The sequence below is a fragment of the Moschus berezovskii genome, chromosome 23 (assembly GCF_049115385.1).
Source record: "Moschus berezovskii isolate FMDL1 chromosome 23, NW_MosBer_1.0, whole genome shotgun sequence".
NCBI classification, from domain to species: domain Eukaryota; kingdom Metazoa; phylum Chordata; class Mammalia; order Artiodactyla; family Moschidae; genus Moschus; species Moschus berezovskii.
In genome coordinates, this window is record NC_142482.1 from 52,625,556 (window position 1) to 52,647,700 (window position 22,145).

Consider the following 22,145-nt stretch of genomic DNA (forward strand, 5'->3'; position numbering starts at 1 on the left):
AAATAATAACTGCATTGACTTACATTCTAAAACCATCAATCCGTGGGCTCCTTTCAAAGTTCAAAAGCCTCTGAGGCTCCCAGTGGCTACTACAGGGGGCCTTTCCAAATTTCCTAGCATGACCTACAAAATGATCATCAACCCAACTTAGCATAGAGTTGTTAAGTCCTTGTCCCACTAGGTCTCCCAACACCTGTCCCCACAACTGAAAAGAGAGCATCTCACAGAGGCAACAGCTCTCATTTTGCAGCCCCATCTCAAAACAGACACCAGAAAACAGAAGTACTGGTGTTTATTAACTAAATATTGATCACGACTTCAATAATTCACCAGTAAATAAAGAACAAACTGAATACATACAGATAGAAGTACAACCTCAAACCTCTAATACCAAGAAATACATAAAACAATTGGGCTCAATTTACCAACTCTGTTTTAGTACCCCTCCCCCAGCTCCTGGTCTTTATAACGCAAAGAATGCATGATCTATGTGACCAGGACGCTTAGTACGAGATGTCAGTTTCATTCGAACTGAGATATTTACTACCAGTGAATTCAGTTCCTAGTCCAATGACAAGATTTAACCATATCACTATTTCACAACGATTTTTGAAGATCACAACTATTTCTGCCACCTAAACAAAACCAGAAACCTTCACTGGTTCTCTCATTTCTTTCATGCAAAATGAGATTTCCTGCAGTTATTTTAGCTCCATAAAATCACCTGATAGATGAGTGAATGATTCAATGAAAAGATTCATGCTTACCTACAGACTGACAGAGCTCCTCCAAAGTTATGAGGGCTGACTCCCTAAAAGGTGATATAAGCACAGGTGATTTTGAAGCACAACTGTTAGGAAGAGCAAACATGGCCTTCCTATGTTGGCATGTCACAGTGATGAGAGAAAACCCATGTTGTAGCACAGTGGATGTGAAGTAGAAGTTTACCATTTATACTTCATGTGCCGTGTGAGAAAGAAGCAGAAGAGCGAAGATGACAGTTTTACTCCAAATGGGAAACCACAGAAAAGTTTCTAGCAAAGAAGTAACACAGGTTACTGGGTTGAGATTAAAAGGAGATTGGGGGTGGGGTGATGGGTGCGGAGATAAAGGAAGGGGTGACAGCTGCCCACAGAAGGGAGGGCCAAGGAGGCAGCAAGAGGCCGCGCAGACTAAGCCAACGCACAACACGTGAGAAACCGGGACAAACAAAAGGCGAACCCCCAAGGTTTCAGCTCAGGACACTTCCTTTCCTTTCTGGAGGAAAAAAAGGGGCACTTCTGAAAACAGTGATTTGGAGCAGAAAGTAGGGAGGAAGGAACCAAGAGCTTCATTCTTACACTCAGCTGGAGTTGTCCACACTGACCCTGGGGGAGAGGTCAAAGTTCAGTCTGCATGTCAAAGCTAGAGATCTGAATACAGCTGGTAGCTAAACATCAAACCTAGAGTCCAGTCTTATCAAAAGGGCAGAAAAACATAGTTCACCTCTTCGCTGAAAGTAAGGGGTGAAGTCAGGTAAAGGCTGCCTGACCTGGACAAGTCATTTTACGGCCAAAAGGGTTTTCAGAGACTTAGGAAAAATGATGCTTCCAAATAAACAGTGAATGAAGGCAGAGGACTGAACGTGGAAGTTAGAAAAGGAATGTTTCACAAACTCCAGAGGCTTTCTAGACACATCTGCATTGGATGACGCCCTGTGTTAACGTCAATAATCTGGCAGAGGAGACCTCAGAAACCCACTGCTCAGCAGGGGCCACACCGCAGGCCCAGGGCTGCTGCTGGGGGAAAGTCCTAGACAGCCACACAGAGTCGAAACTCACTCACACACACGCAGATGCCCCTTCTTCTATTTAGCTTCACATGCAAATGAGGAAGTGATGACATCCAGTCCCAGCAGCGGCAGGCTTGGGGCCCGCTCTCCCCAAGTTCAAGTGAGGCTTGCTCTCAGGTGAATCACGGAAGGATCCAGAGAAGCTTCTTTGGGATGCCCCGAAGACTGGGAGGAAGAATACAGAAAATAACTCCCTCTACGTGGTCTTTTCTATCAGACCCGCCATCTGTGAGCCACAGCCCACTGCCAGACCTGCGCTGTGCCATTCCTCTTCGAATTCCTAGGTGCCAAGTATGCTACTGGAGCTCAGTGGAGAAATAACTATAGAAGGAATAAAGGGATGGAGCAAAAGCAAAACCAATACCCAGTTGTGGATGTGACCAGTGATAGAAGCAAGGTCCGGTGCTGTAAAGAGCAATATTGCATAGGAACCTGGAATGTTAGGTCCATGAATCGAGGCAAATTGGAAGTGGTCAAACAGGAGATGGCAAGAGTGAACATAGACATTCTAGGAATCGGTGAATTAAAATGGACTGGAATGGGTGAATTTAACTCAGATGACCATTATACCTACTATTGTGGGCAGGAATCCCTTAGAAGAAATGGAGTAGCCATTATGGTCAACAAAAGAGTCCGAAATGCAGTACTTGGATGCAATCTTAAAAACGACAGAACGATTTCTGTTCGTTTCCAAGGCAAACCATTCAATATTACAGTAATCCAGGCCTATGCCCCAACCAGTAACGCTGAAGAAGCCGAAGTTGAACGGTTCTATGAAGACCTACAAGACCTGTTAGAACTAACACCCAAAAAAGATGTCCTTTTCATTATAGGGGACTGGAATGCAAAAGTAGGAAGTCAAGAAACACCTGGAGTAACAGGCAAATTTGGCCTTGGAGCACGGAATGAAGCAGGGCAAAGGCTAATAGAGTTTTGCCAAGAGAACGCACTGGTCATAGCAAACACCCTCTTCCAACAACACAAGAGAAGACTCTACACATGGACATCACCAGATGGTCAACACCAAAATCAGACTGATTATATTCTTTGCAGCCAAAGATGGAGAAGCTGTATACAGTTAGCAAAAACAAGACCAGGAGCTGACTGTGGCTCAGATCATGAGCTCCTTATTGCGAAATTCAGACTTAAATTGAAGAAAGTAGGGAAAACCACTAGACCATTCAGATATGACCTAAATCAAATCCCTTATGATTATACAGTGGAAGTGAGAAATAGATTTAAGGGACTAGATCTGATAGACAGAGTGCCTGATGAACTCTGGACGGAAGTTCGTGACATTGTACAGGAGACAGGGACCAAGACCATCCCCATGGAAAAGAAATGCAAAAAAGCAAAATGGCTGTCTGAGGAGGCCTTACAAACAGCTGTGAAAAGAAGACAAGCGAAAAGCAAAGGAGAAAAAGGAAAGATATAAGCATCTGAATGCAGAGTTCCAAAGAATAGCAAGGAGAGTTAAGAAAGCCTTCCTCAGTGACCAATGCAAAGAAATAGAGGAAAACAACAGAATAGGAAAAACAAGAGATCTCTTCAAGAAAATTAGAGATAGCAAGGGAACATTTCATGCAAAGATGGGCTCGATAAAGAACAGAAATGGTATGGACCTAACAGAAGCAGAAGATATTAAGAACAGGTGGCAAGAATACACAGAAGAACTGTACAAAAAAGATCTTCACGACCAAGATAGTCACGATAACGTGATCACTGACCTAGAGCCAGACATCTTGGAATGTGAAGTCAAGTGGGCCTTAGAAAGCATCACTACGAACAAAGCTAGTGGAGGTGATGGAATCCCAGTTGAGCTATTTCAAATCTTGAAAGATGATGCTGTGAAAGTGCTGCACTCAATATGCCAGCAAATTTGGAAAACTCAGCAGTGGCCACAGGACTGGAAAAGGTCAGTCTTCATTCCAATCCCAAAGAAAGGCAATGCCAAAGAATGCTCAAACTACCGCACAATTGCACTCATCTCACACGCTAGTAAAGTCATGCTCAAAATTCTCCAAGCCAGGTTTCAGCAATATGTGAACCGTGAACTCCCAGATGGTCAAGCAGGTTTTAGAAAAGGCAGAGGCACCAGAGATCAAATTGCGAACATCCGCTGGATCATGGAGAAAACAAGAGAATTCCAGAAAAACATCTATTTCTGCTTCATTGACTATGCCAAAGCCTTTGACTGTGTCGATTACAATAAACTGTGGAACATTCTGAAAGAGATGGGAATACCAGACCACCTGACCTGCCTCTTGAGAGACCTGTATGCAGGTCAGGAAGCAACAGTCAGAACTGGACATGGAACAACAGACTGGTTCCAAATAGGAAAAGGAGTGCGTCAAGGCTATATACTGTCACCTTGTTTATTTAACTTATATGCAGAGTACATCATGAGGAACGCTGGGCTGGAAGAAGCACAAGCTGGAATCAAGATTGCTGGGAGAAATATAAATAATCTCAGATATGCAGATGACACTACCCTTATGGCAGAAAGTGAAGAGGAACTCAAAAGCCTCTTGATGAAAGTGAAAGAGGAGAGTGAAAAAGTTGGCTTGAAGCTCAACATTCAGAAAACAAAGATCATGGCATCTGGTCCCATCACTTCATGGGAAACAGATGGAAAAACCGTGGAAACAGTGTCAGACTTTATTTTTTTGGGCTCCAAAATCACTGATTTTGGATGCTGATTGCAGCCATGAAATTAAAAGACGCTTGCTCCTTGGAAGGAAAGTTATGACCAACGTTGATAATATATTAAAAAGCAGAGACACTACTTTGCCAACAAAGGTCCGTCTAGTCAAGGCTATGGTTTTTCCCGAGGTCATGTATGGATGTGAGAGTTGGACTGTGAAGAAAGCTGATCGCCGAAGAATTGATGCTTTTGAACTGTGGTGTTGGAGAAGACTCTTGAGAGTCCCTTGTACCGCAAGGAGATCCAACCAGTCCATTTTAAGGGAGATCAATCCTGGGTGTTCATTGGAAGGACTGATGCTAAAGCTGAAACTGCAATACTTTGGCCACCTCATGCGACGAGTTGACTCACTGGAAAAGACTCTGATGCTGGGAAAGGTTGGGGGCGGGAGGAGAAGGGGACGACGGAGAATGAGATGGCTGGATGGCATCACCGACTCTGTGGACATGAGTTTGAGTGAACTCCAGGAGTTGGTGATGGACAGGGAGGCCTGGCATGCTGTTATTCATCCGGTAGCGGAGAGTCGTACACGACTGAGCGACTGAACTGAACTGAACTCCTGAAACGCACTCTGAAAACCTACATTCCTGGAAATCTACATTTCCATCCTCCTAACGAGCCCTCCACCTCTACTGCCGGTGACTGCCATTCCAGCTCTGGGCAGCACAGGAGCTCAGCAGCCCTGGAAATACCTGGTAATATTTATCGAGGACAAACCTCGGCACCAAGCTCTGAGTCAATGCCAGGGTAGGGCTGGGGCCCAGAGATTTTGGTAAACTCAGTGTGGGCACCACCCATCCATCTTTGACAGACTCGGGCTCACTGCATTGAAATCACCCATTTCCTAGCAACAACCTAACAGCAAGCCTGGCACATTAGGAGCTTACTAAGCAACTGTTGAGGAAATGAAGCTTAAAAGAAAGGAAGAAACCATGGAACTAAGGAAACCAGGTTAACTCTTTAAATAGAACACAGAGCATGTTTGAAAACACTTATTTTCTTGACATTAATCCTCTAAAATTGAGGATTCGGTATTCTCTAAAACTGAGAAAGAAGTTTTTCAGTTCAGTTCAGTCGCTCAGTCGTGTACGACTCTCCGCGACCCCATGAAACACAGCACGCCAGGCCTCCCTGTCCATCACCAACTCCTGGAGTTCACTCAAACTCATGTCCACAGAGTCGGTGATGCCATCCAGCCATCTCATTCTCTGTCGTCCCCTTCTCCTCCTGCCCCCAACCTTTCCCAGCATCAGAGTCTTTTCCAGTGAGGCAACTCGTCGCATGAGGTGGCCAAAGTATTGCAGTTTCAGCTTTAGCATCAGTCCTTCCAATGAACACCCAGGATTGATCCCCTTTAGAATGGACTGGTTGGATCTCCTAGTAGACCAAGGGACTCTCAAGAGTCTTCTCCAGCACCACAGTTCAAAAGCACCAATTCATCGGCGATCAGCTTTCTTCACAGTCCAACTCTCACATCCATACATGACCACGGGAAAAACCATACCCTTGACTAGACGGACCTTTGTTGGCAAAATAATGTCTCTGCTTTTTAATATACTAACAAGGTTGGTCATAACTTTCCTTCCTTCCTCGTAAACACAAACCAAACCCATACCACCTTCAAGGAACTGAATATTTGAATAAACCATTCAAAGCTTCCCTGCCTCCAACTGAAGAGGAAAACCAAACCTGCGTGTCTACAAGTCAGAGCCAAGTTCTGATTTGCCAATAAAACATTCAAAATATTATCTCAGTAAAAGTATTGGGAAACTAGGTTATGGTTGCTCACTGATTTAATCACATCAGGAGGGAGAGTCTGGAGAAGCAGACCATCTTTAACCCAATACCCCATCATTCAGAAGTTGTGTCTGGCTCTTTGCGATCCCATGGACTATACAAGTCCATGGTATTCTCCAGGCCAGAATACTGGAGTGGGTTCGCGTCTCCTGGGGATCTTCCCAACAAAAGGATCGAACCCAGGTTCTCCTGCATTGCAGGTAGATTCTTTACCAGCTGAGCTGCCAGGGAGGCCTAAAAACTAAACTGAGAAGGGAAAAGCCTTCGTATGTTCAATTTCTCCTTAACTCCAAACTCAAACCGTTGCAGAATAATTCCAGCCCCTAAGTCACCTGTAGGAGACAAATGAAGCTTTTATTCTTCTCCTTGTGCTATCAGAATAAGGCCTGTCAAGCTCTACTCTGTCAGATCTCCTGTCCATGTTAATATTAATACATAATTCAATTTCTCCTTTCAGGTAAGAGGTCTCTAGAAGGTCTGCTGCCTTCTTGCTCCTAACATTCTCTACTATGCAGCAGTTCAGAAAGATCTGTCCATCCCACACCTTCCAGCATGATAGCAAGGGACTGCTTTTAGCCTAAGAGTTGATGATGAAACACTGAAAAGGAAAAGCAGAAGACAGGAAAAAGGGAGGAGTCGGGGAGGAGAGGTTATCCTATACAAAATAATTCTCCTTTTTTAGGGCCAGCTAGGGTTTGACAAACTTTTCACACCATTTTACAAAAGCCCTGACCTCAAAGAAAACACTTTCCAATGTTAACATACATACCCACACAAAGAAACACAGCAGGCACTCCCCATGGGCCAAAATAAAATGCTCTCCAGTAATTACCATAAATAGAGAAAGAGATGGGCTTCCTGAGTCAAAGTACAGAAGACAAGAAAAACCACCAGCAACGAAAACATCATAAACAAAATTACACAGTCAACAATAAACTGGGAGGAAAGTGGAATTGCTTCTCAATGAGATGCAGAGAAACACATCTGTGAGATGCTGAAACAAGGGGAGGGAACACATTGGTTAGCAGCCGCGGCAAAGAGGGTGTAGCCTTTAAATAAAGAGTACCTGGTGACAGTTCATTTTCTGTAGAACAAACTAAAGTTTCTGGAAAATCCCACAAAATATTATTAATGAAAATACTTGAGAATGGATTTCTCATCACTCTCACTTATTCTTTCCCATAAATTTGGCATAAAATTTCCCAATCAACTCCAAAGTTTTAGACGATTTTAAGAATTACTAAATAAAGCTGCTTTGAGAGATTCTCCCCTTAAAAACAGCCTGAGAGGAGTTCCCTGGTGGTCCAGGAGTTGAGAGTCCACCCGCCAATGCAGGGATTCGATCACTGGTCTGGGAAGATCCCACATGTCACGGGGCAGCTGAGGCCATGCTCTGCAACGAGAAGCCCCCACAGTAAGAGAAGCCCACGTGCCACAACTAGAGAAAGCCCTTGAGCAGCAACGAAGACCCAGCGCAGCCAAAAATTGAAAGGAAAAAACAGCCCGAGAGCCTCTCAAACAAACTAGAAGGCATCTGTCCATCAGTCTAACCACAGCTCCTATTGTGATAAGATAGTTGTGATCAGTTTGCAATAATTTGAGTTCACTGCTTAATCATATCCACAATGATAGGCAGTACAGAAAACACTAATAATGAAGGAAGAGGATAAAAATAAGCCCACGCACCTGCCTTATATCCTTCTCCAGTCTGTAAATTATACGAGTCTAATCTAGAAACGTTCTGCTAGGAAAAATGGTACGTTCATTACTGCAAAATCACGTTATCTCCTTGGGAGAAGGGAATGGCAACCCACTCCAGTATTCTTGCCCGGAAAATCCCATGGACAGAGGAGATTGGCAGGCTACAGCCCACAGGGTAGCAAAGAGTCAGACAGGACTTAGTGACCAAAGAGCAACCCATGTGATCTACACTAACCATATTCTAGGCAACCTTCTGAGAGATCCTGGTGAAATAACGGACTGATGGGGAAGCAGGCGGCTCGCCGCAGACAGACAGCGAGAGGGCGGGCCTGTCAGTGGCCCCAGCACCACTGTCTCAAGACACTGAGCAGTCTACAGTCTGTAGCCTCCCCTCACATCTCCCCTGTTCAAAGAAACCTCTGAATCTCTGGAACCATCATTGTAAAATAAATAAAATGGTGAGGTTTGTAATACGTGAATTTCACCACAACAACCAAAACTGATAATATTAAATTTGCTCATCTCAAAACAAATTCTACTTAAAACTTAAGCGATTTTTAAAGTGTTTTTTTTGAGGTCAGGGCTTTTGTAAAATGGTCTGAAAAGTTTGTCAAATCCGGCTGCTGCTGCTGCTAAGTCACTTCAGTCGTGCCCGACTCTGTGTGACCCCATAGATGGAAGCCCACCAGGCTCCCCGGGATTCTCCAGGCAAGAACACTGGAGTGGGTTGCCATTTCCTTCTCCAATGTGTGAAAGTGAAAAGTGAAAGTGAAGTCGCTCAGTCGTGTCCAACCCTTAGCGACCCCACGGACTGCAGGCTCCTCCATCCATGGGATTTAACTGGCCCTAAAAAAGGAGAGTTGTTTTGTATAGGATAACCTCTCCTCCCCAACTCCTTCCTTTTTCCTGTCTTCTGCTTTTCCTTTTAAGTGTTTCATCAACTCTTAGGCTAAAAGCAGTCCCTTGCTATCATGTTGGAAGGTGTGGGATGGACAGATCTTTCTGAACTGCTGCATAATGGAGAATGTTAGAAGCAAAGATACTTAAAGTATCTCCACTTTATTGAGATACGGAGAACAATGAAATTATTAATGTTGCATTCCCATGTGAAAGTTCTAGAAATACTGAACCAGTTTTTACTGGCAAACTGGGTTTGAGTGTTACAAGGTTTGTAAAAACCACCCACTGATACATGAAACAACTCCATAACCACTTTTTACCAAGTAAAATGTTCAACAATTCCCAAATACAAAATATATCATTATATTGCAGCCTAAGAAAAGACTCTGATGCTGGGAGGGATTGGGGGCAGGAGGAGAAGGGGACAACAGAGAATGAGATGGCTGGATGGCATCACCGACTCGATGGACATGAGTTTAAGTGAACTCCAGGAGTTGGTGATGGACAGGGAGGGGAGGCCTGGCGTGCTGTGATTCATGGGGTCGCAAAGAGTCGGATACGACTGAGCGACTGAACTGAACTGAACTGAAAGCAAAGTATCAGCTTGCTTATTTTGATGCTGTTGTGTTCATTAGAAACTGCTAATCATGCATCATTGAAATTGAAAATCAGTAAAATGTGCAGGGAGACAATTCCTTTATAATTATATTACCTTTGGAGACCCACAAACTTCTTAATAAGGGCAGGATGGGTGTGCGTGGGGCTTGTTCCCTCTACACTCAGAGCCTTGTCCCAACCAACAGTAGAGGCCAAATTCACAAAAGAACAGTGAAGCACTGATACAGTCAGTCTGGTTTTCAGCATGTTTCCTTTGCATTCTTGCTGCCGTCTGCAATGGTTTGAACCCGTATTCCAAGTAACTCTTTCAAGCTCACTTGCCCCTGCCGTTCTCTTTCTCTTCCCTTATCGCAACACTCATGTCTCAATCGAATGTCACCTTCTCCAAGAAGCTTTCTCCGACCACCCTACCACACAACTTGCTTTAACTTTCTTCAGAGAGTTTATCCCCTGAAAATTCGTATTTGATAGGAACACATATTATATGGTTCCCTAACTAAATTACTGGCTGAATTCCATCAGCAATTGGACAAAAACTCAGATGATATACGAGGCATTCCCTATATTCAACACTTTGATTTTTGACAGTGATACAGTTAATTATTTTATCATTAAAAAAATAAATAAGGAGGAGGAAAGGGATAATTTAACTCATATAAGCTAACAAATTCAAGTCCACCCTCTGTTAATGAGGACAAGGAAACAAGGTTAACACAGCCTAATTTCGTATTGTCGATGCTAACAAATACCAAAAACCAGAGTCTTAAGACACAAATTTATTCTCTTACCAGTTTGAGCAACCTCCAGGAGATAGTGAAGGACAGGGGAGCCTGGCATGCTGCAGTCCATGGGTTCACAAACAGTGGCAGAGGGACTTAGCGCCTGAACAACAACAGATTCTGAAGGCCAGAAGGTCAAAATCAGTTTCACTGGGTTAAAGCGGAGGTGTTTGGTAAGGCTGTTTTCTTTTCGAAGCTCTCAAGAGAAAATCCAGTGCCTTGCCTTTTCGACTTCCCTGGCCTGTGGCCCCTTCATCTGTCTTCAAAGATCATCACTCCAACCTCTAAGGTTCTGTTTTCCCCTCTCCTTTCTCTCTCTGCCTCTGAAGCGCCTACCTCTCTTACGTAAGGACGCTTGTGATTAAAACCAGGCACACCGGGACCAGTACAGCCCATCTCCCTGCTGAAGACCCTTCACTTAAAGTAACAGGCTGGGGGGACCTGAATACATTCAGGCGCCATTACGCAGCCTCCATTATCTTACGCTGCAAAAGAGTGGTCTCGGGATTTTTTTTTTCCATTTGCTTTTTTTTTGTTAAGTGTAAAGAAAGACTCAGCTAGGTCCTCGGATCTTGTGCTAGTGAAAGAAGAAAACCTCAGTGGATCAAGATCAGTGGGTGGAACTACCATCTCAAAGTTTCCAAGAAACAGCAAAGTAATTTAATCTTTTGGTTGAAAACTTTTTTCTGTACTAAAACCACAGGTGGTAAGCAAGTGGCAAGCTGTCTAAGGGTTTTATGATTTCTCAACAAAGAGGAGCGTCGGATGCACACTAGGAAGAGGATCATTTCAGGTGACAGGAGCTTCCCTTTCTGCTAGGATTTCAACTGCTAATTTACCTTATCAAATGGCATTAGATCTGGGACTAAAATTTCACATTTAAAAAATAATTTTATTACTCAAAAAGAGCCCTTCTTAGATAGTATTGTTTCTGAAAGAGATGGGTGTTTTGTTTTTGAAATCTCCAGACTGCTCTGTTCAAAAGTAAAACTAGAAATTTAAGTAAGTTAACATATGAATCTGTTGAAACTTTCTCAGAAGATGATATGCATTAGCCTCAAGATTTCTACTCAAGATACACAAATGGATAGATAATAAACTCATGAAAATATGCTTGACAGCATCATTCATGAGGGCATTGCAGATCAAAACCACAATGAGACACCACTTCACACCCACCAGGATGGCTATAATAAAAAAAGATGGCTATAATTAAAAAAGACAAGAGTTTAAGTGCTGACGGTAGTAAGTGCTAGAGAAATTGGATCTATCACACATTGTGGTGGGAATGAAAAATGGGGCAATGGTTTTGAAAACCAGTCTGGCTGTTCCTGAAAAGGTTCAATGGAGTTATCACAGGACCCAGCAATTTCACTCCAAGGTATACATACCCAACACAAGTGAAACCACACATCCACACAAAAACTCACACATACGTGTTCCCAGCAGCATCGTGTATAATGGCTAAATGTGCAAACAACTCAACTGTCCAACAGATCATGAGTGGGTAAAAGTGTGTTATATCCACAAATGGAACTGTTCAGCAATGAAAACAAAGTATTCCTTTCTCTCAATAAAGGTGCCCTGTGCCAATTAATAACCTCTGCTGTGCTACACAGCATTTGCTTGCAAAGCTGCCCTACTTTGCACATCTGACGGGTTGTTGTTTAGTCCAACTCTTTGCAACCCCACAGCCCATCAGTCTCCTCTGTCCATGGAATTTTTCAGGCATGAATACTGGAGTGGGTTGCCATTCCTTCTCCAGGGGATCTTTCCAACCCAGGGATCGAACTCAACTCTCCTGCGCTGGCAGGCGGATTCTTTACCACTGAGCCACCTGGGAAGCGCTCCATTTGATGGGTATTTTACAGAAAATTCAGACCTTGCCATGGAAATGATGGAAAAAACCTTTCTACTGCTCTATCAGCTGGAAGCACTCTATCCAACGTCTGTTCCTTATGTGACGGGACCCCAGTCCCACTCAACAGACTTTCTGACATTAAGCATACGGCAGATCAGGGGAGCCGAGTGAGAGAACACAGCAGGGGAAGGGAAGAAAACCCCAAGACGCGGCAGCATCCTGTCCCAGACACCAGCCTCCTGTTCGGAGCGGTGAGCCATGACCCTGCAGAGGCAGGTGGGTCCCTCCTCGAGGCTGCTGCTTCCGGAATCTGAGCCGGGACAGTGGCAGGGCGTGTGTTCCTAGGAGACAACTGGCAGACAGAGGACAATGCGACCAGAAGGCTGGGGGGAGGAGTATCAGAGCTGCAGTGGTTCAGACCTGGAGCCTCACAGGGTCTCAGCTAAGTACAATCGCACAGATTTACAGCAGCCTTCAATGCATTGTTACAAAGAACTACATGTCAATAAATTAATTCGAGTATAAGAAAACAAATAGCGTTTCAGGGAAGATGGGAGCTGCGAAAGATAAGCGGGCAGTAAAGACTGGGTTTATGGGACTCCCGCCTGTCTGTCCGGTGAGGGGCCGGCAGGCAGACTGAGCTCCACTGGCCCTGTGACAGCATTGAGGGAGACTATTCACTGGGAGGTTGGGGAGCTAAACGAAAAATCAACACACACTTGAAATACGCCCTGGCTTCAAGATTCAGCACAGTGACTTTCCTTTTTAAAAAGCTTATCTACAGGAGTATCTGGCTTTTTTATTTTTATTTTTTTAAACCAACTCTTCAGCCAAGCCCAGATGAGTCTGTAGAGTCTCTTGGGAGGAGATGGGCAGAGCAAAGTGAAGAGCCAGGGGAGTCTGGAAGCCGCGGCAGGAGCATGATTCAGGCTGCCTCTCTCCCTGCCAAATGAAGCCGCCACTGATGCCAAAACATCCCATTTATAACGCCGCACAAAAGCATGTGTACAGAGGGACCACACAGCAACTTTTCAGGAGGCTAGAATAATTTCCAAGTTTAACCCATTAAATGGTCACTCCTTTATTAAAAAAAAAATCAGTAAATATGAAACTGGTGGTCAACAGCATGCCCCCCACAATAGCAGCTTCTCAGAGGTCACAGTTATAAGCAGGCTTCAGTGGTACCAACATAACTCCTTTCTACTGACAGAACATGACACACATGCACCAAAACGTACATATGAAGCCAGCAGAGAAAACTAGAAACAGTCTTACATATATACGTAACCCTACATAATGGTCAGAAAGGTTTGTCTGGAATCCACCGGGAAAGGCAGGGATGAGAACCCAGACCATCAGCTTTCATGAGGCCAATGTCTTCCCAGGCCCCCAGGCTGCCCTGCGCTGGGAGAAGGGCTGCCTGGTCGGTGTGACCATCCCCACCATCGTGGCACCATCCGGCACCATCCGTGCTGGCAGAACAGCTCCACCCGCGTTCGCCCTAATCCCCATGGTCACCTTTCCCTATTGGCTGAAGATGTCTTTCCTCACCTTGGAAGGAAAAGTTTTCTTCCAACTCAGAGTATCAGCATGTGGTTCCCCTATCAGAACCACATGCCTACTCAGAGATTCTAACCAATGCTCAGCTCCCTGACCGACCACACAAGGTAAGCTCACATCTCCTCATCATCCGTATTTAGCAGCATCCTCTTCCTTCACCAAAAAGTAAAGAATTCCCATTACGTTCTACACCACTGGGACAGAACACACCACTGTCAATTCACAATCCCCCAATCAGGCCTCAAGATACCAGCCTGTTTTGCCCTGAATGTTAAGTCCAGTTGCTCACCCCACCTCCGGATGCCCTAGAACAGGCAATCCTTTTGGACTTAACAGAACTTCATCCACTGGGGGGCCCCCTTTCTTTTTTTCTTAGGTGCCACAGGTTTTGGCCACAACAACTGTTTCTTTCACTAATATCAGATTTATAGCCTGCTGCTTCATTTCTGTGCCTTGTTTATTCAAAGTAACTTAATGATGTGATCCAGCACTGAAATGAAATCGTTTTGAATCCTGTTTCAATAGGAATTAATTCCAACACCCAGCAGAGTGTAGAAATAGACTGAAGGTCTGGTTCTAAGATACAGCACCACGCCCAAATCCACTCCGGCTCCGGGACACCATGTCACAGGTGCCACCTGGTTATTTCTTGCTCTAAACATGAAAACCAGATACATCTTAGGATCAAAGAAACAGGGTACTTACAAAAATCGCCCCAACAGCTGCATGGTCTCCATGTTTACAGTGAAGGAATATCTGATGGGCAGACAGTAAATTTGATAAATATTTTTATAGAAGTCTCCAGGGACAGAGAGAAACCAGGTGAGCTAGAGCACAAAGACACACAGCTTTGTCTTCTTCATGGAAGGTCAGCTCAGGTGACTGGTCACTGGGAAGCACAAAAGCACAGAAAAGCGACCCTGCTGCTGGCAGCGATTCTAACTCTGTTTGTGCCCGGAGGTGATCTGTCTCCCCCAATTCTCCCCAATTCTCCCCCAATTCTGAGTAATCAGAACTGAAGCTGTCCATCACAGAACTGAATACAATCCAGAAGACTCAAGCAGCATCTAGTCCTCAGATGCAGTGGTCCGTCACCACCTCTGAACCCACAGCTACAACCTGCACCATCCCAAGGACGATAAATCTATGAACGGCCGAATGTGACAACTGACTGCCTCACATGGTGTGTGTCTTGTCTCCAAAAGCACAGCCATCCAAGATTTGAGGGAGAAAAGCTGAAGGCCAGAAGAAGAAGCCTGCTGTGTTTGATCTTCAACTTTCCCTCAGCCTCACTGATAACAAACCAAACTGCAGCCTGACGAAGCTGAGTGGGGGCTTTATGACATTCCTTCCTTTTTCTCTGCAGCATTTCCTCAGGAGCTGAGCCAAACCCATCAGTGATCTTTTGCCAAAACTGCAGCTACCAAGCTGCCAGTGCCAAAACCCAATCCCACTTCTAAAACTGTGCTCTTTAATTTGCCCTCTACCTCCAGACTGAACAACCCTGGAAATAGAAATGGGAATTTTCCAAGCTGGAAATAGTTCTGACTGAAAACTCTCTAGTCACTCTCTCTGGATAACCCAGGCAGACCCACTTCACTCACACATGCATAATTAGGGCACATGATGTGGTTGTGGCTGTGGATGGAGACACTAAAATTTTACCCGCCCACAAAATTCCATTCCTTTGATGGAACATTTTTCACATTTTTTTTGCTCAGTATCTTCCATCACCCAAAGGAAGTCGTCATATCTTGGATTAGAGAATAAAAACTAAAATAACAACTAGGTCCTTCAGAACAAACTGGTACTAATCTATCACATCACTCATGGGTGGCCTCCTGGATGGATTATTTAAAAAAAAAAAAGTGACAAGCAGAGCAACCTCAACTGCAAGGTCAAAGGGGAAGTTCATGTTACAAGATGGTCTAAGCAATCTCACTGAAAATGCTTTCCATTCCTAATGCACGACTATCAACATGGAAAAACCTTCTCAACTATGGCCCTTAAGTCTTCAATTTTCACCTCATGTGCTTCAGATGGCATACTATGACCTGCTCTTTTGCTGAAATAGGTAATGTTTTGTTTCATTAATTGATATAACTCCCCTCAACCATCCACCCACCCAAAGAGGTAGCCCAGAGTAAACACTAAGCATCAGCAGCGCAGTGTGTCCTGGTGGGCTCTCCCAGCCCTCTCCTCCTGGTGCAGCTGCTTCTCATCGAGATGGACGATGTTCCTGTCTGCAGAGGCCTGGCTGTGAGCTTTTTTACCCCCTAATGGTTTCAATGAAGAATAAAGGATAACACAAAGTTTGACGTTTTTATGCTTGAGAAGAAAGCAAGAGCAAACCTCTCTGCCCTTTCAAGTGGAACTCAAAGGGAAAAGAAAATCCGCTAGTTAACATCTGGAACAAAATATCAAATCAAATTAAAACTTAAAACCAATTCTGTGAGCTTATGGAAAGTTTGAACCAGGCAATGGAAGTTTCCAAAATACATTTTAGAAAAAGCACTGACCGAGCCCCCCAGCACACACATACACACACACAGAATAACCTGCTAAAATGTAGACTCAGAGAGAAAACAGCATACTTGAGGCACAATTAAATTCCCTTCTCCTGTAAAATGGGTTTTCAAGCCCCTACCACCAACATATACAACGTGTAAATTTTTAAACCACAATAAAATTATGATATATCTTTAAAAAAGACAGTAGTGTAATCAGAGAATGTCTCTCTCTTTCTCCCATTTTCACTGATCTCCTCCCAATATACACACATCGTGAAGACTGAAACACTTCTGAAAAATGCTCACCAACCACATAAATAATCAGGGAAGGTAAAATGGATTCTGCAGGCTTAAAAGGTTAAACTACTTACAAGAATGCTTCCGTGCTTAAATAACCATTTCTCTCATGAGAAGCATGCAGCTCTCTTCTTTATTCTCCACATCCCCCACATACATTTTCCTGAAATCTTGCATTAAATCAACACACTCGACTCCTGAGCCCCAAATCCTTGAACAGAGTAGCTACTGGATATTTAATTGCCTAACATGTGTCCCTGTGTACTCAGCTTACTTAATCACCTAATGGCTCGAGTAACAAATACAGCTTTAGGAAATCCTTCTACCTGGCTTTATTCTGATATAAAATGGTTCAATTACATAAATTTGACAAGTATATTTAAAACCTATGTGGAATTACAAACATCCAAATGCTTACATCCATTGGAGCATATTCAGGACAAATGATACCAAGCGATGCTCACAGAGGTGGCCAGGAAGGCTTCTTCAGGCGAAGACTACATCTCCTCTCCCAGATAAAGGTAGGGAAAATCTTTCCTTAAGAGTTATGTACACAGGTACACCAATCAAATGCAGAAAAGCAGGAAGGAAGAAGGAAAAAAGCCACACCAAAGCCAACTATTTTGCCCCACAAACCAGAAAACCATCAGCACGTTAACTGAAACCAGAATCTGGGAAAGCTCAGAAAACTTAAAAAGGGGTGCGGACATTCATAACAAGGGGAGGAGAATCATGGATTTAATTACTCCCACCATATATGACAATTAAGAATAAATGGTGGAAAACCACAAGACAGCAGACAGTGAAGGGAAACAGTTCAATGCTGATTGCCACTAGTGTTAACAACAGGAGTTTCTAACACCTGCTACAAGCTACTGTGTAATAAGGAATGGATTATTCTCCTAGTGAATAAACGAATGTATTAATGTGAGTCAGGATCTCTGGGAAGTGCATTTAAACTCCTTTGAGCCACCAAAGTAACATTCACCAAACAGATGTTTCAATGCACATTAAACAGGATGGAAAGACTGTGACCCTCTTCAAAGATTCCCGGCTACATCTGACAAAAACACAGAATGCAGCGTTACCAGACAGGAAATTCAGTTCGTAAGAGTTCATTATTTCAAATACAAACTGCTGAATAACAACAACAACAACAATAAACGTTTACAGAACACATTTTACACGTAGGACCACAACTATTTCTCAGAACCACCCCATGAAGAGAAGGCTAACTTGATCCAGACTGCGCAATGTGGCAGTGGGAGGGGTGAGGTTCAGCCCCACACAGATCTCCCAGCAATCCACAAAGCAAGCCTCCCCAGGGCACGACGGGACCCAACCGGAACAGAGCCACTCTTGAGTGCTGTCTTAAACCGGAAACTTACCCCTATGCTACTCTAGGAAACACAAGAAAATGGAAATCCTCTTCAGAAAACTGTATCTAAAGGGAATAAAGTAGTTATAAGGGAGAGTAAGTTTACCAAAGCTATAAAATGTACAAGATGCACAGATGGTCTTACGCCATTCCCAACACGATGTGAATAAAACACCAGCTATATTTAATTATAAACTGAATTTCAGTTGAATCCTATCCCTCACCCAGACACGAACTACTTTCCAAACACTGTCTAATTTCCATCAAAAGCTCTTTCTCAACTGCACAGGCAAAAAAACAGGACTACACTGACCAGAACAACATAAAGTGATAAGCTCGACCTTGAGACTTTTGGTCCAAAGACAAACCAATCTCAAATTGGGGTGCAGTTCCAATCATGATAGCAGGGCTCCACTCTGGTTATTCCAAACCAGAGTAACTTCTGACAAGCACAGCAAGAAAGTAGTAGGAACACACATCAACTAGCATCCCTGAGCCTGGAAGACAACTGAAGTTAAAAAAAAAAAAAAAAACCTCCAAATTACAGTGCCACAAGAGAAATCACACTTGACATGCATTTTATGATTTCTGCAATAACAGCAAACTCACCTTTCTATCAAAAATTAAGTTAGGCTTTGCGCCCCCCCCAAAAAAATTAACAGATTCTCAACACTGAAGATGGAAGATGATAATCCAAAATAGCACATAATCCAAGTCTTCAAAACTCTACTGTGATATAAGCAGCAGCTTACAGATTAAGTTATTAATGAAAATAAAGAGAGATGTCCAAAGCATTAAGCAGGGAGTTACAACGTTTATAGCTAATTAACAGTTGAGTGTTACAGAAAACTTCTGACCAAGAAGAGACAGACAATCTGAGATTAAAAATTTTCAGGTGAGAACATATAAAGATAGATACATGCTAAATAGGATAGAACCTATCAAAGGAACACCAGTCAACACTGTATCTTCATGGAAAGTTTACTTCTAAAATCAGATCTTCTGAGGGCTAAGAATGCTCTGGATTTATAGTGATGACTGCAGAGCCTTCGGAACTTATAAAAACCACTGAACTGCACACTTTAAATGGGTGGATTGTATGGTATGTAACAAATTTCAATAGAGCTGTTTAAGAAAACGGCAGTTCATCAGACTGTCACATAAACTTTATTCAAAAAAACTGCAAAAAATTCTATTTTTAAATTACAACTGCTGAGTCAGCCAGAGCTACACATACTCCAGGCTGACTACTAACCTCCAATGTAACCAGGGAAATTGCCATATGTCAAAGTGCATTTCATCTTTGTTACATGGAACATGTGACAGAATGGAGAGGAAACTAATCAAGCGCCAGCCACTAAATTTAAGAAAAACAAACACGCCCACAGAGAAGTAGGGAGTGCCACCTCTTTCTTCTACTTTCCACAAGTGCTTTCGGTTTGACTACTACTTTCTATAGTCAAAGCAAGTTTCACAGCTACCATTGGAAACTATAAAACCACCACTTACTCCCCAAGTGTGATAGAATTTCATTTACTTCCCCTAAAACTTAAACTTTGCATTCAATTCTGTATACCTATGCATTCAGTTAATATTAGGTAAACAGAGTGGTGGGGCTTTCCAGGTGCCTGCCAACACAGGAGACGCGGGGGGTCAACCCCTGGGTCAGGAAGATGCCCTGGAGGAGGAAATGGCAACCAGTTCCAGTATTCTTGCCTGGAGAATCACAAGGACAGAGGAGCCTGGTGGGCTACAGTCCACAGGGTCACAAAGAGCTGGATAAGACTGAGCACACAGGCATGCAAACAGTATGTTAAACTGAAGCTCCAGGACAAATGCTAAGGAGTGCGATGTTGCGTAGCTACAAAACCCACTAGACAACCCCCGGTTAGCAGTCTCAGGATCTCCCTGGAGAGCTGAAAGGAGGGCTGGCAGGAACTCTGATGCCCAGTTCAGCAAGGTCAGCACCATGGGCCTTAATACTCTGAAGCTGTTAATACTCTGAAGGTCCACCCAGGTAAATCTAAAAGCAGCATACATCAGGATGAATGACTAGAAGATGAGTCAAGGACACCAAAGCCATTCCCCAATTATTAACTGCTTTGCCTTTTTTTTTTTCTTTTCAAAATTACAAAATCCATTATTCAACTGAAAAGATGTGATTCCTAAAAAATGGTTAAACAGCAGCACTACCAGGGCAATGCAGGTAGGTGATGAAAGACAGTGAGCGGTGATCTTCTCTCCTGCTGTGCTCCGAACCACATTTCGTGAGAACAGAAAACTTCAAATCCTGCACTTACAAAAATTAAATGTTTATAGTTTTTTAAAAAATTGTGGTGGTGGTTGTTTAGTCACTCAGTCATGTCCAACTCTTTGTGACCCCATGGACTGTAGCCTGCCAGGCTCCTCTGTCCGTGGGATTTCCCAGGCAAGAATACTGGAGTGAACTGCTTTGCCCTTTAATCACCACTGGCTTTTCCTGGTCTAGCTGGCTCACAGTCTCTCCCGATTACTATGCCAAGATCAACGTGCCTTAGTCTAAACAATCTGATCTTAACCAGACCCTGCTTCAGTCAGAGATAATGAAAGGGCCACAGTAACCCACAGATCATCTGCTAACTGGTGCAGGGCACAGTGACAGGACGCCACAGTCGCCCGCCCTGCTCCAAGACACTCACGGAACCACATGCCACAGGTCTCGTTGACGTACACTCCCAATGTCACACGGAGATGATATGATCATTCTCTCCAACACACAACCAGCTGTTCAATCTAATCTCAACACAGCGTTGGGAGGGTTTTTTTAAATATAATATTCACCATCTTTGAATCCCACCAGCACTAAGTATTCCCACAAAAATTGTAGTAAGACTGATCTGGTTGCATATAAGGAGAACTTAATGACACCCATCGTTTGAAGCTCAGTGGAATAAAAAACAAAAGATCAGAAAGTCAAATTTGAAAAGCATGCACAACAGCATTTCTTAAATCCTAACTAGGACTGCATAATTGAAGCAGTTATTCACAAGAAATCTCATTATTTTACTTGCCCAGACTTGGTTAACACATCTTAGAATGCAGGCATAAACACACTCTAAAATCAAAGCATATAAATAATCACTAATTTAGTACTAAATGCCTAAGTAATGGGCAAATAAGGATACAAATCAAATATTTGGATGGAAAAAGGTCACATTGCATAGAAATGTTCACTCTGAAGTATGAGAGTTTACTTGAATGATGCTAACACTTTGTCAATAAAAACCATCTATAATTTTAACCAACTAGGAAAGAGAGACTATACAAGCTAAGAGCTATACAGAGAGACTAATCCAAAGACTTTTTTTTGAAGGGTCTTTTTCGACCAAGTAGTTCACTCTTCTTTAACTTGAGGCGATAACTATGAAGATGCACTAAACTCTGAGGAGGATTCACTACTTTACTCCAAAGCCAGGTGTTAATAAATTCTAACAGACACAGCAGAGCGTCTGAGCTGCGCTAGCTGAAGATCTGTCAGACCACTCCAAGTCCCCACACCCACACACCCCCACTGGGTCAAGCAGGCACTGTTAAGGAAAGGAGAGGTGGGGAGAACCCACTGCACAAAGCCTGGAGGGGGGTGACTCCATTCCCCCGTGCTCTGGAATACTATGCAGCCGGTTACAAAGAAACATGCAGGAAATTACGCTAAAACAAGACTTGTATAAATCTTGTGTGCAATATGCTTTGGGGGCTGTTTGTTTTATTTCTCCATGTTTCAGCCCACTAACTGAAAAAGAAAAACTGATAAACACAAAATGTTAATAATTACCAGAGTGGTACACATGCTGCTATTTTTCTTTCTTTTTTTTGTAACCAGAGTTTCTAAATGTTCTGAAATAAAAAATACTGGTGTGATATAAAAAGCTACTTTAAATAAATCAAACACAAAATAGGATGTCCAACTGTTAACCAAATTACACTCTTCCTCTTTCTGCAATTCCTAACTTTAGACATTCTCAGCACTGCACACCCTCCTGATAATATTTAATTACATAACTGTGTTGGTTGAAAACATTTATTGACTATCTATCAGGGAAGGTACTATAAGGAGACTGTGATTCTGCCCAGGCCTGGGCACTGTTCCAAACCCAGCCTTTCAATGTGATTTCTCCTCTCTATTTACTAAAGAATAATGACTAATTCAGCAATCTCGTGGCAAAATTAATT

General features: G+C 43.3%; 1 protein-coding gene across 3 annotated transcripts in view; it reads right to left on the bottom strand.

The window, feature by feature from the left end:
* The window catches only part of JARID2 (jumonji and AT-rich interaction domain containing 2), a 234,088-nt gene that overhangs the window by 136,527 nt on the left and 75,416 nt on the right, over positions 1 to 22,145 (bottom strand). Inside the window, exon 1 of one of the 3 annotated variants that reach the window (XM_055406024.2) lies at positions 10,340 to 13,225. The exons of the other annotated variants lie outside the window; for them this stretch is intronic. The gene's annotated coding sequence lies outside the window, so the exon portion shown is untranslated. Of the gene's footprint in view, positions 1 to 10,339; positions 13,226 to 22,145 lie in introns of those variants that run through there. 3 annotated transcript variants of the gene reach the window in all.